Here is a 22288-nt window from a genome sequence, read left to right as displayed (position 1 = left end):
TTTCTCTCCCCTGAGTCCTTTTTCTTTCCACTCCACTCCCTTCCTCACTCCTTCTCGAGTCCACCCTACTCGCCTTCTCTCCCTACATCTGCTCCCCCATCTTTTTTTCTTTTTCTTTTCCCCTCCCTCCCCTTTCCCCCCTCATCGGTCCGGGTCCTCTCCCCCCCCCCCATCTGCCCCCATGTTGCTTCTATTAGTGCTGTTTCAAGTGAATGTTCAGTGTTGTGCACCTCTGTCATTGTTGCCGCCAGCCAACACACTGTTGTTGGATGTGTTTTTAACTGTTGTGAACAGAAACCAGTGTTTTTTAGTTGTGCCTGTCTACTTACTATGTATTTTAGTCAACATCATAGACCTTTTGGTTTTATATTTTTTTCGCAACTTTTTAGCCTTGTTTCAGTCTTTAACAGTCATTGTTTTATCAGCTGCTTTTATTGTTATATATCCTAATTCTTTTTTTTTTAACTTTTCTGTAGGCTGCAGAGCGGCGTGTTGTGCTGGTGCCAGCCCACCTCTCCTCTTGGGGGAATCAAAATCCTATAAAGGAAAAGAAGTCCTGATGATCAAAGTATTAGAATGGATCGGAATGCGAGAGAGGTAATTCTTTCTTGTCCCATACCGAAAAATCTGAAAGCGGTGGCTCGTTTGATTGGAATGATAAATTTCATCCAGAAATTTATTCCTAATTCCGCACAACTAGCAGCACCTTTAAATGATTTTCAGAAGAAACGGAAGAAATTCGAGTGAGGTTCATCCCAACAAGCTTCCTTTGAGGCTATAAAAAAGGGAGCAACGAATGCGCCTGCTTTGCTCATGGCCGACTTTAGCAAAAATATTATGATTCATATTGATGGCTTCCACGTCGGGAGTCGCGGCCGTTCTTTTGCAGGAAGGGGTGGTCGGAAGACAGCATACTGGTTGTGCCTCGTGTGGCCTTTCTCCACAGGAAGCCAACTATTGTCAGTATCGGCGTTCAGGACGTTAGGCTACGAGCAGGAACGTCGAACATTTACCTTAGAACTCGGCAACAAGATGAATATTGGTAAAACCAAAGCGTATGGGGCGAAATGTTAGATGGTCAGAACGTGTTTCAGTACACCAGTTTAAAATTAGGCTTATTCCTGGCACTAAAAATGTGGCTGATGGGTTGAATCGGATATTTAACCACGGGTTGGACGGACACCTTGATGAAGACATCCTTGGGGAGGGCTCACCACGATGATAAGTAGCTAAAACAGTACTAATCTTAGTCCGTTTCCACTGCTTCCTCAAGACACTGCCGTGAAGTAGGATACAGACCCTGATATAAATTCTGTTAACGAAAAGATAAAGAATAGAGATCCTGTTAAGCCGTACTGTTTGAAGGGAATCGTATTATGTTGTGCAGGCCTCAAGAACCGAAGTGATAATGTCATCCTACCGTTTCATTTAGTTTCTTTAATGTTCAAATATTGTCATGAAACGTCATTGCGCAGTCATTTATTTTGATGTTTTCAGAACATGGACTAAGATTACAGATGAATTCATGTGGAACGGGATGGATAAATTGTTTAAGTGATTGGTGTTAGGGTGTAAAGTCTGCGCTCAGAAATTATATAACGATTACATGGCTCCGCTTCCATGCTACAGGGAGAGTAACCGGTACGTCTTGGTGTGCGTAGAAGTGTTTACACGCTTTTGCTGGTTGCATTGCTGCGTTCAATTTTCGATGGCTCTGAGCACTATGGGACTTAACATCTATGGTCATCAGTCCCCTAGAACTTAGAACTACTTAAACCTAACTAACCTAAGGACATCACACAACACCCAGTCACCAGGAGGCAGAGAAAAATTGTTCGAGGATACAGCGTAGTTTATATCTAACGACTTTCGCAATTTTTGTAAACGTAGGTGGGGCTCACGATTCTATTACACCATATTACCAACACACTTACTTTGCCGAACGTGTGAATCGCAATTTGCGAAGAGCTTTAACTCCGTTCCATCATAGCGACCATACTTGATCGGATATACCACGCTACACGAAACTTGCAACGCTACATCTGCTAAGCTTATATTATGTGCTTTTAAACTCAGCTCTCCACTTGCCAAGTTACGCTCACTTAATTACCTGCTCTCGGACAATGTGGACGCTACACGGATTTAAGTTAGTTCGAAACATCCCATAAATAACCTAAAGGATGCTCATTGAAGGATGGACCGCCGTTATAATGCTGGGAGACGGCGAGCTCACTGAATGCAGGGTATTGGGTTTGGGACATAAGTTATGACGGGTTAGCCACGGTTATGGGAAACCTCTTGCCCAGGTTTTTAGTTTCTGCTAAAATTCTTCACGGTGAGATATCAGTCACCTCGTCGGTAAGGAACCACCAAATAAAAACCATCTGTCGCAGGTGTAACCAAATGTTGAAGAGGATAGTTGTACGGCAGGTCCGTTCAAGGAAGGGAGGACCTAGTACCTCCACACCCTCCTGCACTAATGCTAATTCCAAATTCCGCGTGAAGCACCCCCTGCATTCCTGACAAGGGAACCTCCTCATCGCACCCCCCTCAGATTTAGTTATAAGTTGGCACAGTGGATAGGCCTTGAAAAACTCAACACAAATCTATCGAGAAAACAGGAAGAAGTTGTGTGGAACTATGAAAAAAATAAGCAAAATATGCAAACTGAGTAGTCTATGCGTAAGATATGCAACATCAAAGATACTATGAGCTCAGGAGTGGCGTGGTCCCGTGGTTAGCGAGAGCAACTATGGAACGAGAGGTCCTTAGTTGAAGCATTCCCTCAAGCGAAATGTTTGATTTTTTATTTTCAGACAGTTACCGAAGTTCAGGTATTCACACATAATCAACTTCGCTCTCCAAAATTCCCGAACATGTTCAGATTTGCTTGGACATATGCAGGACTTGACGGTCTACACACGGAAAAATTTGAAAACGTTAAAAACATGTTTTGACAGAGCACAAGGAAAACTGTGCGACTGTGAAACTGTTGCATTTATTTGTTGCGGTTTATGTGACAAACTCTTATGTTTTCATCACTTTTTGGGATTGATTATCATATCCACAAGAAAACCTAAATCGGGCAAGGTAGAAGAATTTCTTTACCCATTCGCCAAGTGTACAAGTTAGGTGGGTCGACAACATATTCCTGTCATGTGACGCATATGCCGTCACCAGTGTCGTATAGAATATATCAGACGTGTTTTCCTGTGGAGGAATCGGTTCCTATGACCTTGCGATCAAATGTTTTCTTCTCCCATTGGAGAGGCACGTCTGCCAATCGCTCGGTTTTTCGGTGCGGTCGCAAAACACAGACAATAAACTTATTACAGTGAACAGAGAAGTCAATGAACGAACGGACAGATCATAACTTTGCGAAAATAAACTTTTCACTCGAGGGAAGACTTGAACCAAGGATCTCTCATTCCGCAGCTGCTCACGCTAACCACGGGAACACGGCGCTCCTGATCTCAGGTTATCCTTGATGTTGCCTATCTTGCGCATTAAATACTCAGTTTGTATATTTTTCTTCTTTTTTTCATAGTTCCACAAAACTTCTTCCTGTTTTTTCGACTGATCTGTGTTCAGTTTTTCAAGGCATATCCACTGTGCCAACTTATAACTATATCTGAGGGCGGTGCGATGGGGAGGTTCCCTTGTGAGTGTGAGGCTAGGCCGCAGTTTGCATGCATCTCATATATCCCAGATATGAACCCCCCATGCCCCTCCGCCCAATAATGCAGTTGAAGAAGTTTTGCATGAAGCACCTGATGCCTTCTGTGTCCTCACTCTTCCAAGCACCTAGTGCCAATGCTCTGCAGCTGAGTTTCCGTTACTGACTTCCTGAACTTAGTTTAATATCGTTAACTTTTATTTGAAGCAGTATATGTCGTTTCCCATGGAATATAGCAGCAAGCGATACGCCTGTTTATCTGGGTGGTAACGTGCTCGCCTTCCATGCAAGTGGGCCCTGGTTCGATTCCTCGCCGGGTTAGATATTTTCTCCGCTCGGACACTGCATGTTGTGTTGCCCTCATTTTCATTCCATCCTCAAGGCGCAAGTCACCCAATGTGGCGTCGAACGAATTAAAAGTTACACGTGACGGCAGAACTTCTCCGAATAGGGGCCTGCCGGCCATGGATGCCATATGCTCATTTCCATTTCCAGTGGAGCATATTTCTTCATAAATAATTAAAAACACTTTCTTAGAAAATATGGATAACGAATTACGAATTCGTATTTGTCGAACATAAGTTTAACTTAAATACCATCCCACAAACATAGAAATCAGGAAAAAATAGCAAATCCCGGTTACTCCTATGACTGGATGACTACACTGTAAAATCGTGACCATAGTTCGATCTTTGGACCAACTTAAAGTTTTTGTTTTTGTTTTCAGTCCAGAGATTGGTTTGATGCAGTTCTCTAGGCTATTCTATCCTCTGCAAGCTTCTTTATGTCCAAGTAACAACTGCAACCTACATCGTTCTGAATCTGCTTAGTGTATTCGACACTTGGTCTCCCTCTACAATTTTTCCCCTCCACGCTACCTTCCAGCAATAAATTGGTGACACCTTGATGCCTGAAAAGATGTCCTACCATCCGATCCCTTCAAATAGTCAAGTTTTGCCACAAATTTATCTTCTCCACAATTGGATTCAGTACTTCCTCATTAGTTACGCCATGTACCCATCTCATCTTCAGCATTCTTCAGTAGCACCACATTTCGAAGGCTTCTATTCTCTTCTTGTGTAAACTATTTATCGTGCATGTTTCACTACCAATCATGGCTGCACTCAGTACAAATACTTTCAGAAAAGACTTCCTGACGCTTAAATCTATTCTGGATGTCAACAAATTTATCTTCTTCAGAAACGCTTTCATTGCCAACGTCACTCTACATTTTATGTCCTCTCTACTTCGATCATCATCAGTTATTTTGCTCCCCAAATAGCAAACCTCATATACTACATTAAGTGTCTCATTTCCTAGCCTAATTCCCTCAGCATCACCTGATTTAATTCGTCTACATTCCGTTATCCTTGTTCTGGTTTTGTTGATTTTCGTCTTATTTCCTCCATTCAACAGCTCTTTCAGGTCCTTTGCTGTCTCTTTCAGAATTACAATGCCATCGGCAAACATCAAAGTATTTATTTCTTCTCCATGGATTTTAATTCCTACTCCAATTTTTTCTTTTCATTTCTTTACTGCTTGCTCAATATATAGATTGAATAACATCGGGGAGAGGCTACAACCCTGTCTCACTCCATTCCCTTTCATGTCCTTCGACTCTTATATGTGCCATCTGGTTGTGAATAGCCTTTCGCTGCCAGTATTTAACAGATGCCACCTTCAGAATTTGAATGAGGGTATTCCAGTCAGCATTGCCTAAACTTTCTCTAAGTCTACAAGTGCTAAAAATGTAGGTTTGCCCTTCCTTAACCTGCCTTCTGAGATGAGTCGCAACGTCAGTATTGCCTCACTTGTTCCAACATTTCTACGGAATTCAAACTGATCTTCCTTGAGGTCGGCTTCTACCAGTTTTTCCATTCGTCAGTAACGAATCCGTGTTAGTATTTTACAACCGTGACTTATTAAACTGAAGTTCGGTAACTTTCACATCTGTCCACACCTGCTTCTTTGGGACTGGGATTATTTTGTTCATCTTTCGCCTGTCTCACACATCTTGCTCACCAGATGGTAGAGTTTCGTCAGGACTGGCTCACCCAAGGCTATCAGTAGTTCAACTGGCATATTGTCTACTTCGTAGCCTTCTTTCGACTTAGGTCATTCTGTGCTATGTCATAGTAATTAAAAACTCAACAGATGGTAAATCAATTATTTTTTGCATCTAATATGTTGCAAATATTGTAATATGTCCACAAAATAAATCTGTAGTAAGAAAAAGTACTTTGCTTGTATTGTAAGTTGGAGTTAATACAAGAAAAACGCTATTTGATGTCATGATATTGCAAAAAGAAAAAAAAAAGATCTACAGCATAAGAGGAAGAACGAGTTAATTTCCACATATATATCTGTTGGCTAAATTAGTGTTCACAACTCTGAAGTATACCGTGATGCTAGATTTCAGCATTGGGCGTTCTACAAATTATATTTAGAATTGCAGAAAAATACGTGCCAGCTAAGAAGGCAAATAAGGTTTCCGTGACAGCATAAAAAATACGATGTTTACACATCCAGCTGAGTTCAGTACATCCTCTAAGTATTCGTTGCAGCATTTTAAAAGGTTCTCAGGCACCAGTTTTGGAGGGCCAAAGGAAACGCTTCGTTTATTCACTAGAAATGTTCTAAACGAGGCTATTTATTTCCAGTAATTGCTATTATTACAAATACCGCAGGCGTACTAAATGTCATGTAAATAACTGCAGGCTGCAGCCTGAAGACTTACTAAAAGACATACGGAATGTATTTCTACGATACTATTGCTCACAGTATTCTAAAAAGTGCGTCAGCATCGCTGTCCACGTTGTTAAATACGTAAAGTGAGTATTAGCTCCGTTCAGTAGTATTTCCGCAAAAATAGCTTGCGAAAATAGACACCAGTAACTAATCACACCACCACCACAAACACAAACATAACACAATTTCTTGTCAGGAATGAAAGAAAAGAATAAGGTGCTTTTTATTACCAATCACACGACCAGAATCTGGAACAATGGAAGATAAGACGTTTCCAAAGGCAATGTCAGAGTCTATAGTCCAAAAAAACTACGTACCATAATAAGTTGCGAGACGCCTCACACAATGCAAGCACGAATTAAATATTGTCAGAACCTAAATTGTCTGTATGATATATTTGTCGTAATATAAATAAAACAGAGACGAAAATTCGATTTAGTACACCTTACACAAATAAAGAGCCATCATAATACCAATAACGCATAATGCCAGGCTTTGATGTGACTACCATCCATTGGTATAAAGGCTAAACAAATGCCCCAACACGTATAAAAGTGACAGTATTGTCTACAAAGTACCAATATTGGCATATGGAAATCATCGTGCTCCAAATAATTCGTAAATTACTTTAGAGATTCTGCCAGACCACGGAAATCATCGTGCTCCAAAAAATTCTGAAATTATTTTAGAGATTCTGCCAACCCATGACTCCGCCTTAGCTGGAATATACGCTTAATATTAAGCTCTGAACCACGTCTTCCGAGTTAGGACTTCCAATAAGCGAAGTTTCGATAGAGTCGATGCAGATGTTGCGAGCCATAGTGAAAGGTGGCTACACTGAGCCACAGCGCCAGAGATTGCGCCAAAGAGTATTGTTCAGCCGCCTCCACTGGCAGTGCTTGGGGAGAACTCGTAGTAGTCAGTGCTTGTTGAGAACTCGTGGAGAGTGCTTGCTGAGATGTGGTAGTGAAGAGTGCTTGTCTAGATGTGGCAGTAGTCAGTTCTTGTTGAGATGTGGTAGTAGAGAGTCGGTGTGGAGATATATTGTAATGACTAGAGTGATTTTCGTCAATATATGAAGGTAAAAGAAAAAAAAATTTTCCTTTTCTTTTTATTATCTCAGTGTCTTAAATAATGCGTAATTACAGGTTCAGTCAACAAAGAATCTGGCTTGTGTTCTTGTGTTAGAGTGTAATTCTGGTTTTCTTGCGCAATTATAGTATTTCTAATTTTTTTATCACGTCAGTATAATAGGTATTTAAAATTTCTTGCCTTATTGAAGAACAACCGTGCCAGATGTGTACGTTGAGTCATACTTCCACACACAGAGCAGTTATACTTGTGCTTTGTTGGCTTCGTAGGTTTTATAGTTGCTGGGGACTTAATTAATTAATTGTGTTAACGAAATTTTCATTTCATTCTTTGTTGTCGTTCTATGCAGTCAGATTGCGTACAATTACTAGTCAGGGCCAACCGTTTACGAGACTACGTAATCGGACATACAGCTACCAAAAATATTTGCATTGTATTTAATTAAGCCCCCATGCACGTGGCGACCGCTGCTTCGGATCGTCCTTTGGAATTCTTCTGATTGTAAAAATAGTAGACAGTAGTATTGTTGTAGTAATTTGTAGTTTAGTAATTGTAGTCTACTTTGCATGTGTAGATTTCGTAATTGGCATTCTTCTCATGGTATTTTTTTTTCTATTTTCAGAATTTAATTTTGTTGTCTTGTATACGGGTTTGACAATTTAGTGCAATTATTTCAATTGTTCGTTAATCGTGTTTGAGGGAAACATTTCGTGTGAATGATATTGTTGATGATAAAGTGTCATTGTGTGTAATTTTCATATAGTGACGAGTTTTGTATATTTTGTAAATGATTACGCGATCAATGAAAAAGGCAAAAATGATGAATAGTGAGAATGACGAAATTGTTAACATGGCGAACTCCCCAACACAGGAGAACTGTGTGATGAATAATGAAGCGGAAAACAATTTAATAAGTCGGGAAAATAGTCCGGAACCATTTCAGAATTTTTCTCAATCAGAAAATTCACAGAGTACGAGATTAACGACAGAAGATTCTGTAATAGTATCGAACACAGATAGCCTTACAGCTATGACAAAGGAAGCTGGTTTTGTGGGAAATGTTAGGGGCGAAAAGAATTTCGAACAAGTTAATATGGAGCAGTTGATGAGTGCAATATTAAATTTTCGATCTGAAATTAAAACTGATATAGGAACAATTAGAACTGAGATGGGAACAATGGAAACACGGTTAGGATCTGAATTAAAAACAGAGATGGGAACATTGGAAACACAGTTAGATTCACGAATAGGGACATGTTTCAAAAATATGAAAGATGAATTAAAGAAAGAAATCAGAGAAGTACTACAACCGATTTTGAATGCTCACAATAATAGATTAGTTGCAGTAGAGATTAGACAAAGGGAACAGGATAGAGAACAGGCAGAAAGAGATCGCGTGATAGTACAGAAATTTTCAGAGTTAAATTTACAACGTGCAAAAGATATGGAAGAAATATTTGAGAGAATCGAGGAATCCGTACCAAATGACAGAATAAATAATCTAACAGAACAATATGAACAGTTAACTAACAAATGTGTTAATACTGAAACCCGAGTCGCAACACTTACGGAAGACGTAAATAAACAGAAAGAACAAATAGGTGATTTATCGGAAAGAGTTGAGGAGATTTCAGATAAACTGACAAGTCTTAATTTAAGTGGGGACAGAGATTCAGATGATACAGCACCATTGCCATTTGCAGAAACCGAAGAGTATCAGAACATAAATAAGCATGTTGAAAATCAGGGAAAATTTAATGACCGCGTGAAAAGGGAATTTGAGGCATTAAAAAAGCAAGTCAAACAAATTGAAGGCGAAATCGTAGGAAAAGACGGCAAAGGAAATTTAGAATCACAGATAGCAGAGGGGTTTGAAGAAAGTAATTTATTTCATTTACGAGAAGCAACAAAAGAGCGCCAGGCGCGCGAAGTTGACTATAATCGACATTGGGACAGGGACAGACGCGGTAGGTCTTTGTCGCCACAAGGCGAAAACTTTGACTATAAAACTTTTTGACTGTTCGGAAATTTAAGATCTTCCGCAATTCTAAGAATGACAATCATCCATGTTCATGGCTAGATCAATTTATGTACGCACTTCCGCCAAAGTTGCCATTAAGTCACAAACTGGAAATTATGTGCGGCTATTAAGGTCCTCAGGGGATTCACTACACTAAGTGAATATGTGCCGTAGCGTGCATAGGGCCCCGAGCTGTAGTGGTGCTATTTCCCCTTTAGTTTTCTGCACCACTGCCTACTCTTTTACTATTCTTTGCATCTGTCAAAACAACTCTTCGACTATCAATCTATCTAAAGAATAACCGGATATGACTATTTTACCTAAAAGTGATTTCGTAATTTACCATTTGGACTTATTGTACCTTCAGCAGCATTCATTCGTAGTTTAAATGAAATTTTACCTGTTTATCTTCGTAACAATATTACTTCATATGTTGACGATATTCTTATTGCTAAACGTTCTTGAAGTGAGTATAACAAAATTTTGGATTCATTATTAGGTATTTTTGCAAGAGTTGGCATTACAGTGAACTTGGAAAAATCTGAATTTGGTCGTTCTCAGGTGAAATTTCTCGGTCACATTATTTATCCAGAAGGTATTCTTCCTGATCCAGAGAAACTAGACGCTATTCGTAATTATGCTGTTCCTACCACAAAACGTGATTTTCGTAGTTTTCTTGGTGTCTGTAATTTTATTAGACGCTTTGTTAGATTGGACAATTTGGCCACACCTCGTTTTTGTGAACTATCTGGAAAGTTCTTTTTAAACGAAAATCGGTCGACAACTCTGTTTGGTTAGTTTGTATTCCTGATGAGTGGGTTAATAAGCTGATGTGGTATATGCATTTCAGTTATGCACACTTTGGTCCCAGAAAATGCTTTCATAAATTATGGGAAAATTGCTACTTCAGTAATATGGAAAAACGTATTCGATCTGTTCTGGCCAAATGCAAGTTATGTCAAAAGGCTAAGCCGCCAACAATTTCTCACAGAGCACCGTTGTTTCCTATCATTCCAGCGAAATTAAAGGACATGGCTGCAGTTGATTTGTTCGGTCCAGTGGTTCGTTCTACTAATGGTTTTGCGTACATTTTCGAAGCAGTGGAGTTGACATCAAAATATGTGTGTTTTACACCGTTACGCAAAGCAACAGCTCGTTCAGTATCTAATGCTTTCATTAACCATTTTCTTAAAGAAGTTGGTCATGTTGATAAGGTTATATCAGATAATGGATCACAGTTTCGTTCTAAAATTTGGCTTCGTACTCTACGGCGTCGTAAAATTAAACCAATTTTCATTTCACTTTTTCACCCTCAATCTAACGCTTCAGAGAGATGGATGAAGGAAATCAATAAATTGTGTCGTCTTTATTGTCATCAGAATCACAGAACTTGGGATCAGTATCTTCATATATTTCAAAACATTCTGAATGAACTTCCTAATGACTCAACTTCTTTACCGCCTCTACCGATATTAAAAAACAAAGCACCGACAAATCGCATATCTGAAATCGTTCCTTTTCCGCCTACACGGAAACTGCGGCATTCTGAAGTTGTGAACCTGGCTCTACAAAATATTGCATCTGCGGCTGCTAGAAGAGAGAAATCATCTAAACGTCCTGGTCGTTTAAAAACCTTGTCAGTTGGTCAAAAAGTGTTAATTAAGACTCATCGTTTGTCTCACAAAGGAAAAGGCTTGTGTCGCAAATTTTTTCTGCTTTATAACGGTCCATATAGAATTCGCAAAATTATTCATGATAACACTGTTGAAGTAGAAACTCTTAAATCACCACGCTCTAAGGGAATACATCATATATCAAACGTTAAAATTTTTGTGGAATGACATACTTTCGAGAAACCAACAGTTAACGTAAACATGCAGAGAATACAAGAACACCGCGCTGTGTTTTGGCGGCGGGATATACTTAAAGCAACAGTCAAGTCTGGGCGCCGCACAAGGCAGTCGTTGACCGCAAACAATTGCTTCCTACGTCACGCGCCTACAGCTGATCGAGCGCTCAGTGCGAATGCACTGACAGCCGTAAACAAATACACAGTCTAATTTCTCCGATTAAATTCAGTATAAAGCTATAGTGACTTGATAAATTATGTTATTAACGTTCAGTATTTTTCAGGATACGGTTGTATAAAATATTTAAGAACTTCAGGTAAATTCTGTGTGTCTCCGACGTTAAGAGGACTTGCTATCGAGAAAATTTCAGAAAGAATGTAATTTCGATGAAAAAAGTAATAAACTAAAAAGGTAACTATTAATTGAGTTTATTTTTCAGGTAACATATTTCCACTTAGGTACGTACTTTAGACGTAATTTGCTGCTCGCAATTACGTGATTCATACTTTGTGCTAATTTCATGTTCTATGAATTTACTTGTGAAGCGATGTGCTTGCGTACATTTGCTGATTTTTGTCAGTGTTTTATTAATGAACAGGGTTGTAACTTGTGTATATTATGCATCGCTTGACTGCACTGCTTTTTCACTGATGTCATTTTCTTTTATTATGTGTCTGCTGTGCTTATTTATTTAAATTATAATTGTCACCTGATTAGTAGTGCTGATATGTATGTAAGTTATACTTTGTAATTTATCTGCTTGCGCCTTCATGTTTACTTATTAAGATGACATATGAACATTTATTTGCTTAAGCTGATATGATGCTAATGACCTGTTTATTATGTAAGATACATGTTTGCTGCTATGCATATGGATTGCATATTTATGCGTTTCTGTTTGTCGTCATAACTCCTCTTTAATTTGGTATATAGAAATGCTGATGTACTGTGTACAAACATGGGGTTTAGGTCACACTATTGTATTAATTATAGATTGTTCGCTTGGCAGAGCCTCGGTGTAAGAATTGTGCTGCATCCACTTGTTGACATTCTGTTCTCTACTGGTATATTTACTCGCTATTGCATGTTTTGCTTACGCTCAGTGCCTTATATTTTTAGGATAGGAAAATGAACTGCTATAATTCGACATAAACGACATTAGTACAAGAAACTTCATAGAAGTCACATGAGCTGGAGGTTTTATGAAAGCTGTATAAATTTATGCTAATAGGAAGGAAGCTAACGACATGACATACCAAAACTAGGTTTAGACCATTGACAGTTATTACACCGCACTTTTCGTGAGCAATTGAAATAGGAAGTGACACTTTACACAAGAAATACTCCACATGTTTCCTTCTGTTTACCATAATTCTTGAAGTGGTGTACACACTGTGAAATATTATGATCATTCACACTCCGTAATCGTACTTAATTACTGAGAGTTATTCGAACTAAAGTCTGTTAGAGGTCATGTATGCATTTCTTTTATTTAATGATGGACAAGGTAACCAAAATGGACCTTATAATTTATAATGAGTAGAAGACTTGGGTCAGATGGATTACACAGAGGTTGTGTGTTGACAGTGTGTCTTCGGATTGTATGGGATGCATTGCATTAGGATTTTATCTGTACTTGTTCGAGGAGACTGACTAGAGGAAAGAGTTGTTATGGAAGTCAAATGATATTGGCGATAAGGTTTATATGTGTCGACGTATTGAAGAGGCATTATTGAGGTATTATTGAGATTATATGAAGTTGATGATTATTGGAGTTTTTGTGGACAAGAGGTAAGGTAAATGATATTGATGATAAGATTTATATGTATCGAATCAAGAGGTATTATTGAAGTATTGAGATTATGTGATGCTGATGATTATTGGAGTTTTGGTGGATAAGAGGTAAGTAAGTGAGGAGCATATTTTTTTTTTTTTTTTGTTGTTCTATATGGAACAAGGAGGATGAAGATAGCAGACTAGAACACTAAAGTAGAAGGAAGATTGTCTACACACACTTTGTTAAATCAATAAGCAGTACATATTTATTTTCTTTTTGGAGAGAGGAAGTAATTGCATATCTTGGCTCACTGACAGTTGTTCAGCAACCGTACATTTGATTTGGTTTGGCAAACATTGGTCATGACATAATGACTATGACGTTGACTTAACTATTATTGACTGTTATACATTGCTGCTACTACTACTTGATACACGTGATTAACATCAAATTTTGACAGAAATGCATTTACACAGTTGATACTATTCAATTACACAGTAGTACTTAACGTGGATGAAAGATGAGTGAGTGTGTTTTGTGTGTTTTCCTTTTCTAATCCTACCCACCTATCTCCTATATATTATTTTATTTGTTTGTAGTGGCTTGCACTGACACCCATAAATATTATAGGTTTACTGATATTTGAGTATTTGTAATAGTTAATATGACAATTATCTGATATCATTTGTGTGTTTATTAGAATTTGTATGTTTAGTGTAAGAGCATTGAGAATAATTTTGTAAAAGCATTTGTATGTGCATTCAAACTATTGTTCATGCCTGAGCTGTGTGATTAGTGATAGTGAATATTGTGGACTGTTACCTGCACTTTTTCAACGTAATGGGTGCCACTTAGAAATGTTTAATTTCTGCTGATGAACTGTGTGATTAGGATAGTGAATATTATGGACTGTTACTTGCACTTTTTCTACATGATTGGTGCCACTAGGACAAGTTTAATTTCTGCTTATAAACTCTGATGAACAGTGTGATTAGTGACAGTGTATATTATGATTTGCTGTCTGCACCTGCTCAACTTTGCTGGGTGCCACTGATGGACTGCTTCTACTGAGATAATGTCACTTGTTGGTGTCTGCACCTGTTCAGCATTGCTGGGTGCAACTGATGGAACTGTTTCTACTGACATAATGTCACTTGTTGGTGTCTGCACCTACTCAACGTTGCTAGGTGTCACTAATGGACTGATTCTACTGAAATAATGTCACTTGTTGGTGTCTGCACCTGTTCAACATTGCTAGGTGCCACTAATGGACTGATCCTACTGAAATAATGTCACTTGTTGGCGTCTGCACCTGCTCAACATTACTGGGTGCCACTGTTAGAACTGTTTCTACGGAAATAATGTTACTTCTTGCTGTCTGCACCTGTCAACATTGCTGGGTGCCACTGTTGGAACTGCTTTTACTAAAGTGATGACACTTGTTGGTGTTTGCACCTGTTGACCATTGCTGGGTGCTACTGCTGGAACTATCAACTACTTGTTTTTTTTTTTAATCATTTTATGTGAACATTTGTATAAACTGATTTTTTTGTGTATTGTGTAAACTATTATGTAAAGTCACATGTATGAAAGAATTTGTATTGCTTACTGTATTTTATATATTAGGTTATTGAAAGGTCAGTACAAAGCCAAAATTTTATCTAATTATGTGATATTTACGTATTAATATTATCTTTTATTTTTGTCTGTATTTTTGTGGACGAATTTGGTGGTATTTTCACCGCCAATGCTGGCAAAAATACCATCAAATTCTGGCCCGTGGAGGAGGGGCATATGAAAGGTGGCTACACTGAGCCACAGCGCCAGAGATTGCGCCAAAGAGTATTATTCAGCCACCTCCACTGGCAGTGCTTGGGGAGAACTCGTAGTAGTCAGTGCTTGTTGAGAACTCGTGGAGAGTGCTTGCTGAGATGTGGTAGTGAAGAGTGCTTGTCTAGATGTGGCAGTAGTCAGTTCTTGTTGAGATGTGGTAGTAGAGAGTCGGTGTGGAGATATATTGTAATGATTAGAGTGATTTTCGTCAATATATGAAGGTAAAAGAAAAAAAAAATTTCCTTTCCTTTTTATTATCTCAATGTCTTAAATAATGCGTAATTACAGGTTCAGTCAACAAAGAATCTGGCTTGTGTTCTTGTATTAGAGTGTAATTCTGGTTTTCTTGCGCAATTATAGTATTTCTAATTTTTTTATCACGTCAGTATAATTGGTATTTAAAATGTCTTGCCTTATTGAAGAACAACCGTGCCAGATGTGTACGTTGAGTCATACTTCCACACACAGAACAGTTATACTTGTGCTTTGTTGGCTTCGTAGGTTTTATAGTTGCTGGGGACTTAATTAATTAATTGTGTTAACGAAATTTTCATTTCATTCTTTGTTGTCGTTCTATGCAGTCAGATTGCGTACAATTACTAGTCAGGGCCAACCGTTTACGAGACTACGTAATCGGACATACAGCTACCAAAAATAAAAATGATTTTCAAATTTAATAATTAAGCCCCCATGCAATAGTGCTTCAACATTGCAGTGTAATAGAGTGACAGTACCGGTTTCCAGAGACGAAGATATCAACGTCATTATTCATGGAATATTTTGTGATTTCAACGGCAATAGAGGTGCGCAATTACCAATAATTGCCGAAGTGACGTAATTATATTCGATAACAGAGTAATTGAAAAATAGTCAAGTACATGCCTAAACAGCATTGCACAGGTATCAGACACACGATCTATTTTGCAGTGGTATGCTGCCAGGTAGTACCATGTTCAGCCTCGTGTCTGGTCACTTTATAAAATCTGTAGGGTGATTGTCAATTACATTTCCCGCTACGGGGTATGTGATTTCACATACAGGGTGACAATTATTGAACTATACGAAAGAAACGTAAATTAGTTACAAATTGCGGCGTGCACACTCTTTATTCAACATGTAAACGTCACTATAGATCTTCGGAAATAGATTATGACATGTTCGATATGCCTGTCATGATTGGCGGTGGTGTGGAGCAGACGAATAGCGAAATTCTGCATGACCCGCTGAAGTGTCGGAAAGTTGGTGCTGTCAATGACCGTCTGAATGGCCGTTTTTAGCTCAACAATGGTTTTGGGGTTATTGCTGTACACCTTGTCTTTAATACAGTCCCACAAAAAGGAGTCGCATTTGTTCGGATCCAGAGAATATCCAGGCCAATCAAGGCCATTGCCAGTGGCTTCTGGGTAGCCGAATGTGTTCCCCAAAGTGAGCCCTCAGGGCTTCAAACACTCTCGATGGGGTCGAGTTGCGTCTTAATATGAACCACGTCTTCTCTAAATGAGGGACACTTTGGACAATGGGGATGAAACCATTTCCAAAATCTTCACGTACCGTTGTGTAGTCACCGTGCCATCATGGAATGTCGCACGGGTTATTTCGTGACTGGACATTGCACACCAAACGGTCACTTGTTTAGGGTGAAGAGACTTCTTGATCGTGAAATGGGGATTCCCAGTCCCCGACATTCAAAAATTTTGCTTATTGACGAACCCATCGAGTGAAAGTGGGCTTCGTCGTTAAACCCAACCACAAAGCGCATATTAATGCCCATCATACCCTGCGGTCAACCGTGCTGTTTGAACGTCCTAAAGCAAGCCGTTCAGCACTTATGACGATTTTATTTCATTTAGTTCAGTAATTGTCACCCTGTATATAATATGTTAGGTAAGGTCACTCACGTTGAACAGTCAACGGTAGCTGTCTCATCGTAAAGTAAAGATCTACGTCACCTCCCACAGAACTTTACGCTCTACGCTGGAAAAACTTAATAGACCTACTGGAGCGGGCTGGTTCCGTGAACGCAGACGTAAAGAGAGGTTTCGCGAGGTAGAATACGTGCGCAGTGTATAAATTAATAGCGTCATAGCATATTCCGCAAAAAAAATGGTGGAGAATAACAACATAATGGGATAATTTAATAGTGAATTCCGCGAGTTGTGTGAAGAGTACCAGACAGTGGCGGACAAACGTAACTACCGACGGTTTTGTGGAGAACAGCGCTTCCACTGTTGTAGTATAGCACTTCTGTCGGATTAAGAGTAGCTAATGATAGCCGTATACAGACAGAACATAGTTAATGGTCTACCTGTACGTCAGTAGACAAACAGCAGAGTGGCTTCCCACCCAGTGCACGCCGGGAAGCGAGTTCGAGTTCCAGATCCTCCATGTATTAGACCCTGGATCCATGCAGCAATGGAACCCTGACGCTTTGATCGTCGTATTGACGATGTCTTCACAATTATGCCATCTATTCTTCAAGACAAGCATAGACGACGTATGTGAAATACTTACCTGAAGCCTATAAGTGAGGTAGTGGAAAATAGGAGATAAATAAGTACAAGGTTCTGCATACAAAAAATATCAATAATTAAATTAAAATAAATATTGGTATTATAAACTGCACGTCCACCAACACATAAGAAAAAGCCACACTGCTGACAGCGGCGCTTACCATCTAGTTATTTAACATGTTAAGATCCTTAGTTCGAATTGTGTAGCCTGGCTCCTTCAAGATCGCCATTTGTTGTCGTGTTCTGGACACGGTTATAGTTCGCTAGCGCCGCAAAAAGGCTCATTGTCCTTTGTTATTATTCGGAAATTCCTTGTAAATTATGCAGAAAACAGTGGGCGCTGATAGCTTAATACAAGTTATGAGCAAGGTGGTTAAAGTGCTGTTGGTGTGCTATTTTTAACCGGTGCCAGGTTATTTGACAATTCATGAACAGTACTGTATAACTTTCATTTGGCTTGAGAGTCAGGTAAGGGACAATGTTTTAAGTGCTGATGGTTGCATGGTGTGTGCAAAATTTATGTAGAGTTTAATGACATACATTTCTCCGGTAGTGATTTCCATACATGGATACTGGAGGATTTATAAATTATAAGGTTTAAGCATACGGCCTCATTAAAGAGGTTACGATTGTTGTTATGTCACTTTTTCTAAAATCAATTTAGTTAATTTGTGTTCGTACGTGCCGTGAAATCTGTAAAGGCGTATCTACGTAATTGTTTGATATTACACATAGATTCATATTGTAATATTGTCATGGTTATATGTTAGTTTCCTGTTAGTGAATATTACTGCGTTTCTGTGGGGAATCTATTACAGTAAAAAAACTAAGTTAGCAATGTGATTTTGATGAAATGCACTTTGGAAGAAATGTATCACACCCAACTCGATCTATCCCTTGCATTCATTTAAACTGTATCCGTATCTACTATTGAATAAAAAAATAAGGAGAAACTCTGTAATTGACTCACGCACGTTGCATTATAAATACGCTTCTGTGTTGATACAAGTGAAGCCATGGATTAGAGTACCCACTTGAATTGCAATGATGACATTCATCTATACCTAGCTTAGGACCGGCTGCCTCTTACATGTAGACTGTATTGTCTGCACAGATTAATTTTTTTCTTTAATCGATTTTTTTTGTTCACAAATTTTCACGCTAGTTAAGGACCTAGAGGCACTGTCGTTCCGGAATGTACTTCTGACCAAAAAGCGATTCTAGTAGCTGGAGTACAAGGATTCTCTTCATAAAGCCTCTTGCGTTCTACTAATGATATTTCAGTAGAAAGTTTCCTCCTCTAACACATATTTCTTCACATCTGATTGAGAAGTGAAATACAAATATCCATACCTTTAAAATTTTTCTTTAATGAAGCGAATTTAATAACTTTCATCTCCTATTTTTGTTCCTGGGTGTTGAATTTCCAAGAACAGTGAAACACGTATTTTTCAAAATTCTAACTGAGAAGCCAAATACAAATTTTCTCAAATTTAGCTTTGAAAACGCTTTTAGAATGAAATAATTTAATAAAACTTTTTATTCTCTATTTTACTACCATGCAAAGTTGCTTTTACAAAAACGTTGGAAAATGATTTTTTTTTTTTTACTTCTGAGGATTTAAATACCAATTTTCGCAGCTGTAGCTTTAAAAATGCAGTAGTAGTTCTTCAATAATGAATTATTTAAAAAAGAAAAAAAAATTCGCTGACTATTTCACCCCCTTAGTAGTTCAGTTTCAAAAATGCTGAAACATGTATTGTTTTAATTGCTGACTGGCCTTCATAGCGCCATATACTCAAAAAGCCTTTTCTCTTCTATTTCACATCCTCCGGAGTGATTTGAACAACGCCTTCTTAAATGACACCTGCTGTATAGGAGCCTCACCTGCTCCAACTTTCAAGTTTCTATCCTCCATTCCTCTGGGCAGTGATGACTCAGAGAATCAGTCGTATTTCATCCTCCTAAGGGTTTAATTTCCAATAACACTGAAATATATATTTTTATTTGTACCCGAGAAGTCAAATACCAAGTTTCATAAATGTAGCTTTAAAAGTACTGTACTAGTTGTTTAATAGCAAAAAAGGCCTACACCCACTATTTCATCCCCATTGGGGTTACATTTCCAAACATGCTGAAATATTTATTTTTTTATTTCGGATCGAGAAATCGAATATCAGTTTTCGTAGGTCTAGCTTAAAAATTGCCCCGTAAGGGACTAATTTTCAAAAAACCTTTCATCTCCTATTTGACACCCTTAGGGGTGGAATTTCTAACAAGGGAACCTCCCCATCGCATCCCCCTCAGATTTAGTTATAAGTTGGCACAGTGGATAGGCCTTGAAAAACTGAACACAGATCAATAGAGAAAACAGGAAGAAGTTGTGTGGAACTATGAAAAAAATAAGCAAAATTTACAAACTGAGTACACCATGCGCAAGATAGGCAACATCAAGGACACTATAAATTCATGAGCGCCGTGGTCCCGTGGTTAGCGTGAGCAGCCCATTATCAAAGTTAAGGCACTCACACATAAACAACATCGCTCTCCGAAATTCCAGGACATGTTTAGATTTGCTTGGACATATGCACGATTTGACGGTCTACACACTGAGAAATTTGAAAACATTAAAAACATATGTTTTGACAGAGCACAGGGAAAACTGTGCGACTGTGAAACTGTTGCATTCATTTTTTGCAGTTTATGTGACAAACTCTTATGTTTTCATCACTTTTTTGGGAGTGATTATGACATCCACATGAAAACCTAAATCGGGCCAGGTAGAAGACTCTTTTTTCCCATTCGCCAAGTGTACAAGTTAGGTGCGTCGACAACATATTCTTATCATGTGACGCACATGCCGTCACCAGTGTCGTAAAGAATATATCAGACGTGTTTTCCTGTGGAGGAATCGGTTGACCTATGACCTTGCGATCAAATGTTTTCGGTTCCCATTGGAGAGGCACGTCCTTTCGTCTACTAATCGCACAGCTTTTGCGGTGCGGTCGCAAAACACAGACACAAAACTTATTACAGTGAACAGAGGCGTCAATGAACATACGGACTGACCATAACTTTCCGAAAGTAAAGAACGCAAACTTTTCACTGGAGGGAAGACTTGAACCAAGGACCTCTCGTTCTGCAGCTCCTCACGCTAAGCATGGGACCACGGCGCTCCTGAGCTCACAGTTCCCTTGATGTTGCATATCTTGCGCATGGACTACTCAGTTTCTATATTTTGCTTATTTTTTTCATAGTTCCACCCAATTCTTCCTTCAATGAACGAACGGACTGATCATAACTTTCCAAAAATAAAGAACGCAAACTTTTCACTGGAGGGAAGACCTCTCGTTCCGCAGCTGCTCACGCTAACCACGGGACCACGGCGCTCCTGAGCTCATAGTTCCCTTGATGTTGCATATCTTGCACATGGACTATTGAGTTTCTATATTTTGCTTATTTTTCTCATAGTTCCACCCAATTCTTCCTGTTTTCTCGAATGATCTGTGTTCAGTTTTTCAAGGCCTGTCTACTGTGTCAACTTATAACTAAATCTGAGGGGGGTGCGATGGGGAGGTTCCCCTGCAAGCAACCGTTCTTAAACGACGCCTGCAGTATGTCATCGATACTCTCTCCAAATGTGTCGTCATCAGTCAGTATTTGACTACCGGCGTCCATTAGGTTTCCCATTTTGTGGACAGGTATGCTATTGTAAGCTATGTAATGGTGCACCTGTTACTGTCGTTGGCAATGACCATTTGACACTTTCTGGGTTTTGTACGTAAATGTTTCCTATACCTCAATGCAATACTATAAGCAGTGCCTCCAATAATACATTGAGACCTTCCACCACAATTTCTTACCAGTGGAAAATAAGATCATGTAGACATGTGGCTGACGAAAGCTTCAAACAGAACGTCTCCAGAAACGTTTCCTAATTAGCTTCATCGCGCATTAAAGTAAATATTCACTCTTGCCACAAAACTAATTTTGTCTGGTTGCTTAAATACAAATAGCTTTCTGTGAATGAAACCACCGACATCACGTCACATACGTTTTTATTAATAACGTTGTTTCGGGCACCACCGTTACCAACTCGAAACTCGGAAATTGTAAAACGGCGTTCAGTGTCAATACAGGCTGTGCCTATGGTGACATTTTATTCATGCTGACAATTAATGGGACACGCCTCTGAACGGGCTGCATTGCTAGCATTATTCTTACCCTCATGTTGCAACTGACCTACAAATGACAGATAGCTCAAAATTCTTACACACAATTATGGTCATTAGTCAAAGCATTCCCAAAAAATCATTGAGATATTTATTATATTTTGGTACTGACAACAATATTTATAATAGTATAAAAAGCGGAACACTATTTCACTGAGGTACTATTTTCTTTGGAACTACCGCCCGCACAGCTTGGAAAAAGAGTTAGTGTACAGACAACTGTCACATAAGTGTTTCATGCCTCCAGTTTCTTCCCTCATGCTGATCTGTGAAAAAGACAAGTAATTTATTTTACTACAACAAAAATATTTAATAATGTAGCTCAAATATCACCGACATCATCATCATGTTATAAATTTTTCGGGAAATAGTAGGCAAGGGAGGTAGAGGAGGTCACTCTAAATATCTGTACCAATTGTGTGAGCTTAACTTCAGTCGTTTAGGACAAAATTGTACCTGAATTCTGAAAATTCAAGTTTTAGATAAATCGGAGAATAAGATTTACAGATTTATTATCTTACTACAATGCTCGTTTACAACATTCCAGCTG

Source organism: Schistocerca serialis, chromosome 5, assembly GCF_023864345.2.
Source record: "Schistocerca serialis cubense isolate TAMUIC-IGC-003099 chromosome 5, iqSchSeri2.2, whole genome shotgun sequence".
Classification (NCBI taxonomy): Eukaryota; Metazoa; Arthropoda; class Insecta; order Orthoptera; family Acrididae; genus Schistocerca; species Schistocerca serialis.
The sequence above is the reverse complement of the archived record's forward strand: the minus strand, read 5'-3'. Positions refer to the sequence as shown.